Genomic DNA, 14,056 nt, shown 5'->3' on the forward strand with positions numbered 1-14,056 from the left:
GTTATGGTATTTGGAATACTATGGCTATTCCCTGGACCATTATATTGTTACAAGTTAATTACAATCAGATGCATTACACTAATAAACAATATCCGGTTAGTTTCACTGTATTTATAAATCTGCGTGAGGAAAATAAAGAGTAACCACACAGGAACAGTAGCACTGCTTTGACGCTGGGTGCCGCCAGTCTGCAAAACCGAGCGGAGAACTTGCGTACGACAAGGCATGAGGTACCGTGGAAAAGTGCGTGGCTTTACACCAAGTGTAGGTTTTACACATCGCGATTTGAATGTGGAAAAGTTCTTACGCAATATTTCTGTGCGTACGCACCGTTTATACATGAGGCCCCTGGTCTCTGAAGAAGACATTTTGAATCGTCTGAACCTCTGTCCATAAAAATTCAGTTTATTCACAGTTTTCTAAAATAAACTAATTAATTTCTAATAAAAAAACAAGCCCAACAAATTTTTTGTTTGTTTTTAATGTATGAAGAAGTCATTCACTTTTAACGAAGTTAAACACAAGCTGCAAAACTCATTCTTTTATAAAATGGCTGTCGTGGCTATGCATTTGTCAAATAACTCAGTGTCCAAGGCAAACGATTAATATTGTAATTGAAGAAAATTACTTAACAAACAAAACATGATAAATAAAATAATAACTTCATATATATTAGTTACAAACAGTAAATCCAACAAAAACACTTCACCACATCTGCAGAACCTGATGCAGTTTTGTCATTCACTTTTTACATTCTCTTTTTGGATTTTGCTTGGTTTTGTTTAATTTGAAGTTGGATGTTTGTGGTATAACACACGAAAGTTATCATCTGTACCATGCTTGACATCATTTACATTGTTTTCCATTCTTTTTTTTTTTCCATTTTACATTCTTTTTGGAAGGTGCTGTCATTTTGTTATCCGTTGCCACGATATGGGGAGGTGGCCTTCAGCTGTCATTTGTTGTAACATTATGAAGTAACATGTTATAAGTTGATATCACCTGGAGAATACTGTCCAAGTTTCTGGAAATATTCTCTAAGCGTAAGAAAGTCTTTGTGTGTGAATGTGTGTGAATTTATTGGTTAACACCTTGTGTTTCTTTTGAATAAGATTCTTACCTTACATATTTGTTCCTTGCCCTTTGGCTTTTGACTCCTGCTAGTTTTTATTTGTTTAAATTTCATCTCCTGGGGCCTCATGTATAAAACCATGGTTAGATTATAAACTAAAATTTTGCTTATGCTAGAAAGACAAAAATGGCATACGTACAAGAAAAATCAGATCTATGAAACCATGCATATGTCAGGTCCCAAGGCAAGCTAGTTTATGATCTCTTAAAACTATGTATGTGTCTGCACACTTTTAGCTACTCCCTGTCACCGTCTGCCAGTAATCATGCATGGCCTTCAAAATGCTCATTTTGATTATTTATGATATAAGAGCCATATATAGTACATTTGGCCGAGTTTTTCAGTGACATCTTTCCTTTCAAATCATTGGAGGATGGAGGAAAATGATACTTCAGTGAATGTGAACTTGACATTACTGACATTTGATGGAGTTTAAGGAGTGGCCAGGGGGTGCCTACTTCCTCCACATGAATACACTAAGCCACTAAAATAAGTCTCAAATAAAGGATATTTTTCCTCAGTTTTTAAAGTCACAGTTAATGTAAATATCTTAATTAACAAATTAGGTGCTCAGTGACACCGTGGTAGCACCGCTGCCTTGTAATAAAGACTCTAGGGAGTCGCACCTTTTATATTCTCTGTGTGGAGTTTGCACGTGGGTATTTGTGGGTTACCTCAAGTCTACAGTCCAAAGACATGTGGGTTAGGTGAACTGGCAATGCTTTAAGTGTGTGTGTGTGTTCACCTTACGATGGGCTGGTGCCTTGTCCAGGGGTTGTTCCTGCCTGCACCTGTTGCTTGCTAGGATAGGCTCCAGCTGGCCCCTTGCTCTGGATGAGTAGGCTTAGAGGATGGATGGACAGACGGGTCAACAAATACTGTAATCTGTTCAATAGCCAACCCTTAAAGCAGGTATTTCAGTCACATGTTAGTTCAGATTTAGCTTGAGACATGTTATTTCAGCTTGAATTTGTTGTATTCAATATTTTTATGTTTTACACACCCAAAAGACGCCCCGGTTAGCAAACAGATCCTCAGTAGTCTGTCTGAGAGATTGAAATGGCTGATCTGATGTGCTGAGGGCTTATGCCTGCCAAACAGTGGCATGTCTATCTAACCAAATCATCACCACACATTACATTACAAATGTGATATATGTCTGTTTAATGAAGTAAATAAATAACAGAAAACACTCCAACTTTCAAATCAGTTAACCAAGTCATACCTGAATGTTAAATGCATACATTTTCTAACTTTTTAGAATAAGAAAGCTCTTATTTTGCCAAAATAAAAATACATAAATAGACAAAATCTTGAACACAATCTTTTCTGTCCTTTAAATATTGTTAATGGCATTTGTGACGTTATTTTGTAATTAAGACTGAATTTTAAGCCTATTTAGATGTCCTAGAGCGCTGCACTTGGAGTTGTGTGCTGAATTGGAGCCCATCGCGCACAAATCACACGATGCTTGTTCTGTTACAGGATTAGAACAACTGGGTTTAGAAAATGGATGGATGGATGGGTTTATGAATGGACATCAGAATGTGACTGATGCGTCAATGAAAAATGCAATGCAATGAGATTTTATGTTCAGTTCATTGACTTGCTGCCTGGTGTCACTAAAATGCCAACACTAAAAAAGATTCCATAGGACTTATGATTGGTCAAAACTTTTTGTAATTTTAAGCCAATCTCTTAATGCCAAGTTCAAGATGGTGCAGCCCCAAGTTTTACACCAAGTTACAGAGAATGAAACAAAATAGTGGAGGGTTAGTAGCGGTTTAATATTTTATTAATATATTTTTGTACAAGTAACTAAGAGGTGCATCCAGGCATGGCTTATCAGGAGGACTAAGCAAGTATACTATAATAAAGCCATGAGTGATCAGTTCAGATTTAAAAAGTAAGACTAAATCTCTTATATAAGCAGACTGATCACTGCTTTGGGACACTATAACTAAAAGCTTGATTTCCTGCTGTTATGTTATTAATGTTTGGTATCTTAAGTAGGCTGGTATCTTGAAATCTGTGCTCTGGTTTGTAAGTAGTGACAGGTTCAGATAGGTAAACTGGACCTTGGCCATTTTAGGCTTATGATGTTAAAAAGAGGGTTTTGAAATCAGTCCTAAGCTTAACTGAAAGAACATGAGAACCAAACATACAGTATGTGTTTGTACTTTATAGTTCTTGTAACAGTTCTTACAGCAGCATTTTGGATTAACTGAAAGCTGCATAAAGAACAATTTGAGAAGTCAGAGAATAATGGATTGCAATAAATGCAATGATTTCTGTCTGTCCTACACTGGCAAATTTCATACACAATCCAAAACATTTCTGTTTTTGATTTATCATTGCTTTGCAGATTCAGCCAGGCACCATAAATGTGACATGGCTTATTTTATTACTTTCTATTTTATTACTTTACAATCTGCTACCCAGCTAAATGATCTGTAATGCCTTGTTGGTCTTGTGGGCTGTCCTGATAGGTGACTAAAAGTTTGCTTTGATGGTTTCAGTTTTAATTTATGAACTTTGAATGTTTTATGATTATTGATGTGAACTTTTGTTTTAGCACTGGATTTTATGATTCTGGTAGATTTGATCGCGCACCTAAAATCTTTGCCAAGTTATTTCAATGAAGAATTTTGTGGTTTCAAGCAGACCATGGTTTTTGTCTTTCATTTTCGTACTTAAGCTTTGTCAATGAAACAAAACCACAATGGTCCACCAGGAAAAAGGGAAATCTTTTTTAGTTTTGTTTACATAATGAACCTAATACCACACACCTGATTCTTCTATTTTAAATCACTAAACTCAGGGTTCATTTTACTTCTCTTTGAGGTATTCTACTTACTTCTTCTGTTGTTTGAATGACATTTGAGTGAAATATTTATTTGGTTGTTATTTTTGTCTTTTGAGTATTACTTGATGAGTTATACTGCTAGTCATAACTTTCCTACATATCTTTTCTTAAAATATCTGATGATTTTTGACCTCTGTGGTTGATATTTCCAGTTTTTAATTTCCCATGGAGTAATCTCTTTAATCTAATTTGGTATTTTTAAATTACTCATTTTAAAAGTTTTCATTATGAAAATGGAGTAGGGTCAGAAATGCCTGCGCATTTCAACTGAACACCTGTCTCCCCACCTCAGTCATTGGTCTGGAGTCCAGCCCAGTAACAGCTCATTCTTTAAATAAGAATGCAACAATGGAAGGAGGTCTTTAGTTCAAATGCTCAGGCAAGTCAAAGCATGCTTCATTTTCATTCATTAGATAATTTTCTAGAAGTGGTTTATTTAATAATATACTAGTTAAAATGCAATATGAACATACATCAGGATGGCTGCACATTGGATTATGTGAAACAAGAAATATGACATTTTTTCATGCAGTTTTTGAAATTGTTTCCTGTTGTCTAGTGTTGGTCACCATAAATGTCTCTTTCATCAGAAACTTTGTTATCTCAATTATGTGTGAAAACATGAGATTAAAAACTTCTAGGGTGATGTTACAAACTACATTGGATAGGGAACATTTACTTCTTCTTCTTCTTCCTACATCTATGTGAGGTTGATGTGCTTGGTGAATCTTCCCCAAGCAACTCGGTCATATATAACAAACTTATTTGGGTAGAACCTTTCTTCCTAGCCTCGGTCCTGGGAACCCAGTTTGGCTGTAGGTTTTTGTTCTAACCAGCTTCTGTTTTTTATTGGACTCCTGGGCTAATTAAGTGAATGGTTATTTCCCAAGTTCTGTGTTTTGGAAACAACATAGAAATGAGAAAACTACATATATATATGGAAGAGAAGGTCTGTGATACGGTTTGCATATTTGCAGCTGGAGATCCTCAAAGGGAGAAAAATGATTCACGTATCATAAATTAGTTTTTATTCCTGAGCTTTCAACAACTGCCAGGGGTCTTCATCAGAGGATAATGCTTAGACTTTCAAGAATCAAAGGCAATATATAGCAAAAAATTATATATATATTTGGTGGCTAAGTCAGTGTGGGGGGGATGTAGGGTGTAAAGTCTTGTTTATTATAAATATGTTCTTCTTAAGTTTGCATATGCTGGATTTATGTCCAAGTGTCTGTTGATGGCGTTCTCATTTGATAACCAGGATTCGGCCAGCTCTCTGGCACATCTTTCTGGACATCTACATCAACAAGAAATAATGATGCCACCCTGCCTACAAGTGTTTACCGTAAAGAATGCTACGCAGACAAGATATTACACTTCACCACCAAGCACCCAATATCTCATAAATGGAGCTGTGTCAAAACTCTATTCAGAAGAGTCCACACCCATGGTAATACGAAGGAAAAAACTTTTCACTTCAAACAGATACTCAAAAACATTCATTAATCGGAGCTTACACAGAAGACGCCAAAAAACTCAGCAAAAAATCAACTTGAATCAGAACCCCCACCCCACCTGGCACTCACTCCCTTATAGTCACAAGGTGTCTGAAGGTGCAGCGCACATCCTGGCCAAGTCAGGTATCAGAATAGCATACAAACCCATGAACAATTTGCACATGGTCCTCTTTAATACTAAAAACAAGAAATCAACAGCCAAAACACAAAATGCAGTTTATAGCATTCCATGCAGTTCTTGCTCAGCGGTATACATTGGACAAACTTCGAAAAGAATCACAACACGTATACAGGAACAGAAGAAGTCAGAAGAAAGGACTCATCATGTATTGGATAAGTGATGAGCAGTGCCTGGTTGTCTCCACACATACCGCTTAGAATTAAGGCCAAAAAGTTCTATCTTGGTCTCATCAGACCAGAGAATCTTATTTCTCACCATCTCAGAGTCGTTTAGGTGTCTTTTAGTAAACTCCAAGATAGAACTTTTTGGCCTTAATTCTAAGCGGTATGTGTGGAGACAAACAGGCACTGCTCATCACTTGTCCAATACAGTCCCCACAGTAAAGCATGGCGGTGGCAGCATCATGCTGTGGGGGTGTTTTCAGCTGCAGGGACAGGGACGACTGGTTGCAATCGAGGAAAAGATGAATGCGGCCAAGTACAGGGATATCCTGGACAAAAACCTTCTCCAGAGTGCTAAGGACCTCAGACTGGGCCGAAGGTTTACATTCCAACAAGACAATGACCCTAAGCACACAGCTAAAATAATGAAGGAGTGGCTTCACAACAACTCTGTGACTGTTCTTGAATGGCCCAGCCAGAGCCCTGACTTAAACCAAATTGAGCATCTCTGGAGAGACCTAAAAATGGATGTCCACCAACGTTTACCATCCAACCTGACAGAACTGGAGAGGATCTGCAAGGAGGAATGGCAGAGGATCCACAAATTCAGGTGTGAAAAACTTGTTGAATCTTTCCCAAGAAGACTCATGGCTGTATTAGCTCAAAAGGGTGCTTCTACTAAACACTAAGCAAAGGGTCTGAATACTTAGGACCATGTGATATTTCAGTTTTTCTTTTTTAATAAATCTGCAACAATTTCAAAAATTCTTTTTTTTTGTCTGTCAATATGGGGTGCTGTGTGTACATTAATGAGGGAAAAAATGAATGTAAATGATTTTAGTAAATGGCTGCAATATAACAAAGAGTGAAAAATTGAAGGGGGTCTGAATACTTTCCATACCCACTGTATATATATATATTGTAAGCCACTAAGGGGTGTACCACCAGTCTAACCCCCAACATAGACAGGCGGGACACAGAATCACTCGACACCAATTTTTTCATTTACAGCTTATGCACCTATTACAAACACCACAATATACAGACCAGTCCGTTTACTTCCATTCCTTGCTGCCAGTCCATTCACCTCCACCACCTCAGGCTTTGCCTTCTTCCTCCTGACTCCTGACAATGGAGTGAGGTGGCTCCTGTTATTCAGGTCCCGGGAGCATTCCAGGTGGCTCATCACTATTACCTGGAATCACTCCCAGTTGCGCCGGAGGTCCTCTACAGGGCTCTGCAGCTCCCCCTGGCGGCTCCTACAGAACCCAACAGGGCTTCACCAAACTCCAGTTCCCGACATGCCCTGCAGGAATCTGTGGTGGCACAGCTGCCAAAGAAGGCTGCCCTCTAGTGTCCCAAGGGAGGTATTGCTTCATCAATGCCCTTTCCCCTGGTCCTTCCGCCCTGCTGGTGTCCTGGCCAAGTAGTGGCCGCGGCTGTCCATCAGAATATATTAAAATGTACCAAGCAGTTTTATGGGAATTTTTTGCTTTCATTTTCATTTTACTTTTCCAGGAATCCATTATTTACTAATTAGTGGGTCTGACGCTAAAGTCGTTGCAGCCTTTGATTATTCATTGTTGCTTTCCTGGGTGTGTGCTCTGCTTGTTTTTAATTGTCATTAATAAGATACAACGAAGGAGGAAAACTGCACAGAGAAAGGGCAACATATAATGAAATCCACAAAAGAGAATTAAGCATTTACAGTAAATCTATAGTAAAAGCAGAAATACTGTATTTCTAAATGTCTTATAAATGTAAAAATCATGCTCTGTGCTTTTGTGAATGTAGAATAAGAGAAAGAAATACTAGCTAATTAAATGAGATCAGCGTTATCAGGTGATGTCACTAATTATGAATCTGGTTGGAACAAAAACCTGCAGCCACAGGGGGTCCCAGGACCAAGTATGGGAAGCATTGGGGTGAAGTATTCCATTTGGATTCTTTACTAAGTTACTTCAGCTTCACTTCGGGTGAGGGCTAAAGATTTTGATTTGGCACTAAGACCTTCTGCCATGTTTATTTTGACTACAATCTACTTTAGTCATTTACTTCGGAAACATCTTTCTAGTAGTTTTGTCCCTAACCTGTCCAATGAGTAAGATTTCTATTTGCTACTGAAATTGGTCCATCTTCTGTCCTTTTATCTATTTCAGTATGGGAGACAGATAAGTGATTGTTTTCTATTAGCAAGCTTCCATCATGCTTCATTTATGTCGTCATCATTATTAGTATGTGTAATATTAATTTTCAAAAACTAACATTTTGTCACTTTGGCATATGCTGAGAATGTGAAGGCTGGGAGGCATTGAACAATGGCACTGTTTCTTAATCGTTTTAACAGTAGGTTAAAGCTTGCCCAAGCCAACAAGGCCAAGCTACTAGATAAATAATCCTGAAGCATAACTAGCAATGTACAAATCCCAGACCCCATTCCACTGGGAGCTATCACTCGTCCAAAACAAACATAGCTCCTGTCATGGCCACGCTGTGAGGATGCCCTGTAACATTTTTGGACACGATGAAGGTGTTTTTGTTTTTTTCTTTTTTCAGCAAGCAGACAGCAATAACAAGGCTTGTTTTCTACGACTGTCTAGAATAAATAAAAAAAAAAACAAAATGTCAAAATGGTAAATAAATAAAAGAGGGATACAATCTAATATGTAATAAGAAAAGAAAACAAGTTAGCAAGTAAAAAAAAAACAACTGGTATGAAATCTGGAATCAATTAAAAGTAAGATGTATGTGGCCTTCATTATTACTTTGGTGTCTGAATCTAGTGTGGTCCTATAATTGACTAAATTACAACCTTTAGTTGAGCAAAGTGTGAAGTACAGGAGAAACTGGAGAGTCTAATTAACAGATTTCTGGTGACGCAATTTAAGTTGGTATATCAAGCTGGTATGAAGGAGAGACAAGAGGGGTTGTTTTTTAGTCTGTTCACTTTTTGCAACCATAGTGTAAATCCTGGGAAATTAGGATGCATTGATGTATCTACCGTTCTTGGCCCATGCCAATCATCTACTCCTACAGCCTACCCCACAAGTTTAGACATGCCTCAACACCATCACATTTTTCATTTTCATGTGAGTCGGCCACACCCGTTAGATGGACCGCCTGCTGTTCTTGGAGCCTCTCAGAAGTATGCAGATGCCACAAGGCACATTTTAAGGGTGAATGTGATTATACAGTTAAGGCAGCAGCAAAAATAGAGGTCATAGTAATGAAATAAAACCTGTTTATTAGGCAATAAGAAGGACAGAAAAAACTAGGATCCTAACACATTAAACAGGCAGAAACAAACGAATACTGCCAGTTAGGACAGAGACAAACTGCTTTCAAACAGGCTAAGACACCCTGAAAGGAGATTATATTTTTTAAAGATTTATATGCCTATGTACTCTCTTTCTCAAGCACCCCTCTCTGCTTGTGATTTTCTTTTTATTTTGGATGTAAGACAGAGGCCACACAATTATTTTGTCCTTCTCTCCTGTGAGTTTATTTTACTGGCCTAAAGCGGCCTTCACAAAACTGAAACATCATTGTAAAGAAACAAATTTTTAAACAAAATACCTGTAACATAAAATGTGAAAAAGAGTCTCAGTACTTGAACACCCTGCAACACAAAATATATTTACATTTAAATACTTCAACAATAATTATTATTAAATTAATAAATGAAACACTACAAGAAACCAAAAGAAATACCCTCACCTTACAGTGGCCATTAGAGAATCGAGAGTGCGCCCAATATAACCTGGTTTAATTTCTTCCTCTTTTGGAAAGCCCCATCCACACAGCAGGGGTGTTTATGCCAATCACCTCTCAGTTCTGTAATGGTACCGTTTCTCACTAAAATAATAAAAAAGGAATCTTAAAGAAATATATCCCTGGGATTTTATTAGCCCATACAATCTAATAAAAATTAAAAAACAAAACTACATAAACTGGATGATTGCAAATAGAATGCTGGTTGACCTCCGTTGCACCTACAATCACGTGACTGTCAGATAATTAAAAGAGAGGAAATGGAGCAGGCAGCAAGTGAATGGAGGAGTGGAGCCAAAAGTCCAACAGCATAAAGCAGAAGAGAGAGACCGCTTAGTGCCTTGTTTAGTTAGCTACTGTAACACCTTTAAGAAATCTCTTAAAAGGTTACAAATACAATTCCGAACAGTTAGTTAATAAAGTTTGCATTTGCACTATTAAGATTGCACTCTCAGCATATTTACATGTTAAAATTATTCAATATAATATACATTACCTTGAAGTCTACACAGCTCTCTATTTCAAATAGCATGTGCCTTTTGGATTCAAGGAAGCCCCTGAAACAACTCTATTGACTCTATTGCTATTGAAATTCTTGTTTCAAAGTGACGATCTGAAAACAACTGCACAAAGTTTGGTTTCAGGAGAAGTCAAGCATGGCATAACCTTGAAGTATATATATTGTGGCATACGGCCAGGACGCCTTCACGCTGGAAGGACCGGAGGAGGGAGCATATCCAGAGCATTACCTCCCCCAAAGTGCTAGGTGGGTTGCAGCGCTGCCTCTGACTCCCACAAGGCTCCTTGGGAGCTGCAGTGTGTTACAGCCCTGTTGGGTTCCGTGGGCGGTGCCAGGGGGTGCTGCAGCTGCTGCTGAGCCCTTTGGTGAAGCTCTTCCGCCACTCCTGGAATAGGTTAACAAGCACTTCCAGGTGCCTTATAAAAGGAGCCAGCAGCTACTACTCGGGGAGCCAGAGTCGGGTGGGAGAAGAGGAAGCTCTGCCAGGAGGAGTGGAGGAAAAGACAGAGAGAAAGAGTCAAAGAAAGAGTGAAAGGAGAAGAGAAGAATTTGGTGCTGGACTGTGTCTTGTGCTTTTGCTGTACTGGGTACGGTGCTGTACTTGTGGGAAATGAAAAAATGAAAAGTGTGTATGCTTAACGTGTGCCCTGCGTCTGTCTGTGTTGGGTTTGAGTGACAGGAGCACCCTCTGCAAGCCACAATTTACATATTTTTTACATTTTAACAAGGAAATACTACAGTAGATTCAAATTATTTCATTTAATCTTGTACATCATCCAGACCTAAATTATGCGTACTATTTTCTTGTGTACAATTCTTGTACGTCTTTAGATAGGATGCAGAGTTCATGACTTATTCTGAAGACAGATGTTTTGTGAAATATTCAAACTGCTACTAAACTTCAAATTCCTAATGCCTCAAACTTTCCCATGTGGAGTAATCCTTTGTGTGAAGCAGCACCAAAGAAGACTCAAAAGCCATCATAAAAGCAGAGTCATGAGACGCAACTAGTAGATGATCTCTTGATTGATCCTCTGCCTCCGTTTTGGGAAATGATCTTTTACATGTCCTAATCCAGTACTAAGACAAAAACTATCTAACCGGCATTGAGATCGCTTTATTTTCTCATGTTTCTGCTTTGCCTTGTTTTTTTTTTCTGAAATTTGATATCATTAGTAGAGCTTACTTGTGTTATGTAACACTCATTGCGATGAGGCTGCACAATATTAGAAAATAAAAGGAACCATTTCTCACATCTGCAAGAAGGAGGCTGGCTGGAGACAGTTCTTCTAGCCATTAGAGGGTGCTCTGGATAAGCTAGTAGATTAGATTAGCAAGACAAAAACTGAAATCTTAACTGTCATTTTGTTAGTGTTGAATCTACAAAATATTTGTCTTTGTTACCTATGGGAAAAAAATACTTTTTGTCTGAATAGATGAGTTTGTTCTGGATGACATTGTTGATCAGCTGGAAAAACATGGAGGTGTAGCTTTTATAACATATTGATATACCTAAACAGAGTTGCTTTCAAGTTGTATAAAATAAGAGAAAATAAAGTCAGTAGATGGACTACTTAAATTTTATTTGGTTCTGTTCAGTCACAACAAAAAAAAATGTCAATTTTGTTGATTTTTGGCAAAACAAAGCAGTAGTTTTTCTTCATTAATTATATAAGATGAGCACCGTTTTGCATAGAATGCCATTTTGCTCACAGGGCTTATTTACTATCTGGCCTCAAACACAGGTTGGCAGCTTTTGCCTTGCCAATCAACTGAACAGAAAATCTTTATATTATGGGAAGATGTGGTCCCAAAAAACATTTACATGACAGGTTAAAGTAAATAAATTTGATCTAACTCTGTTATTAGGAAAAGTTTATTGCAGTTGATCCCTATAATAATTGAAATATCATTATTTTGTGTTTCTTATGTTTTTTTTTTACATAAAGTTCAAAGTTTATCTGGATAAATCTTAACACTGGAATCAGGTAAAAGGGATCATTTTTATCCGTGTTCTAATCAGAAATAAATCACATTACCTAGAATTACGGTATTAGTCATATCTGGAGGGTTTTTTTTTTTAAGTTTTCTTTATTTTGTTAATTCTTTTATCAGATAAGCAGATATGCTCAGCAGCCTTATAAGAAATGTAGTGCCCTTCCTTGCTTCAGTATATTGAATATCTCTTCATCAGGCTTTTGTGGTGAGAGGGACTGAATACAAACATGACTGTGTTTCAGAACTGTTCATTCTGACAAGCTAACCTTTTAAAAACGTATAGGAATACTTATTTTATTTTATTCAGTTTATATAACATTAGAAACATTGGGCAGCAGAGTGACAGAGTGGTTAACTGTGCCAGCACCGAGCTCTCGGGTTCAGGGCCTGGCCACTGTCTGTGAGCAGTTTGTACAATGCCATCATGTCTGCATTTGTTTTTTTTCTGCAAACTGTAACATTTCAAAGAAAGATGTGTTAGGTTGGTTGATTGGCAACGTTAGACTGGCTTTCATGAGTGTACTATGTAATGGACGATGTCCCATCTAGGACTGCTAACCGGATTCCTGGAATAGATGTTAGCTCTCTGCAACCCTCTGCTAAAATAAGTGGGTTAGGAAAAAACATGAATGTCTCATCCAAGGCGACTTGCCCCCAAAAAGCCCTTAATGTAGAAAATGCAGCACAGCTTACCGCGATGCTCCTTTGTCTTGTAAGCGTGTAAGGCATAAGGGGAAATACGCTGGACTAAGATTTAAAGATTTAGCTCTCTTTTTTCATAAATTTATGACCCATTATTCAACCACTACAAGCTTTTTTTTTTTCATTTTCTTTAACCCTTTATTTGTGGCTTTTTTATTCTTTTGTGAAACATGTCTGAGTTAAACAGTCCCACACATGAGACCAGGCTCAGCAACCTCAGACGTATCCTGAAACATGCAGATCAGAAAAACCACAAGAAAAACAAGTGGATGAGAAAACAAAGGTATTGTCTACAAAGTTTTTACTTTTGGCTCCATCTCATAAATATTTAGATTGCACTGCTTTTAGTGACATGAGAGTGGTATATAAAGAGACCTGAAAAATAAGTGATGCTAAAATGTGATATCTCCCACAAGTTAATATGTTATCTTCTTATACCTTTGAGGAGACTAATTCAGCATTTTTGATCATTTAGTTTATTCTCCTATTTTCTTTAACCTCAGAGGTCCATCCATCCATTATCCAACCCGCTATATCCTAACTACAGGGTCACGGGGGTCTGCTGGAGCCAATCCCAGCCAACACAGGGTGCAAGGCAGGAAACAAACCCTGGGCAGGGTGCCAGCCCACCGCATAGCCTCAGAGGTATTGTTCTAAATTTACCAATAATGAATTATTGGTCGCCCTGCGGTGGGCTGATGCCTTGCCCGGGGTTTGTTCCTGCCTTGCACCCTGTGTTGGCTGGGATTGGCTGCAGCAGACCCCGTGACCCTGTAGTTAGGATATAGCGGGTTGGACAATGACTGACTGACTGACTAATTATTGGTCAAGTGATAAAGCCCTAATTGTAACTGTACTGTTTTGAACTCACTTTCTATAACTTATGGAGATCAAAAAGTGTGTAAACTATTTAATTTACTACTCAACTATGTGCAGTTCCATTGCAGTTCAGTAGATGGCGATCTACAGGTGCCTACATTAATATATGCACACAGTAAAAGTTCTTTATTTTGTTTTCTGCTGACTGTAGGATTGATTTATTATTAAATGATTCCTTTTTTTCATGGCTAGAAATATGTGGAGAAATAATTAAGACAAAGTTAAAACAAATAATAAGCAAATAAATGAAAATAATGTGAAATGTGATAAAAAATAAATAATAATAAATTGTGAGCCTAAATAATTAAATTAGTCACAAAATATATTTT

Source organism: Polypterus senegalus, chromosome 9, assembly GCF_016835505.1.
Source record: "Polypterus senegalus isolate Bchr_013 chromosome 9, ASM1683550v1, whole genome shotgun sequence".
In the NCBI taxonomy this organism is placed as follows: Eukaryota; Metazoa; Chordata; class Cladistia; order Polypteriformes; family Polypteridae; genus Polypterus; species Polypterus senegalus.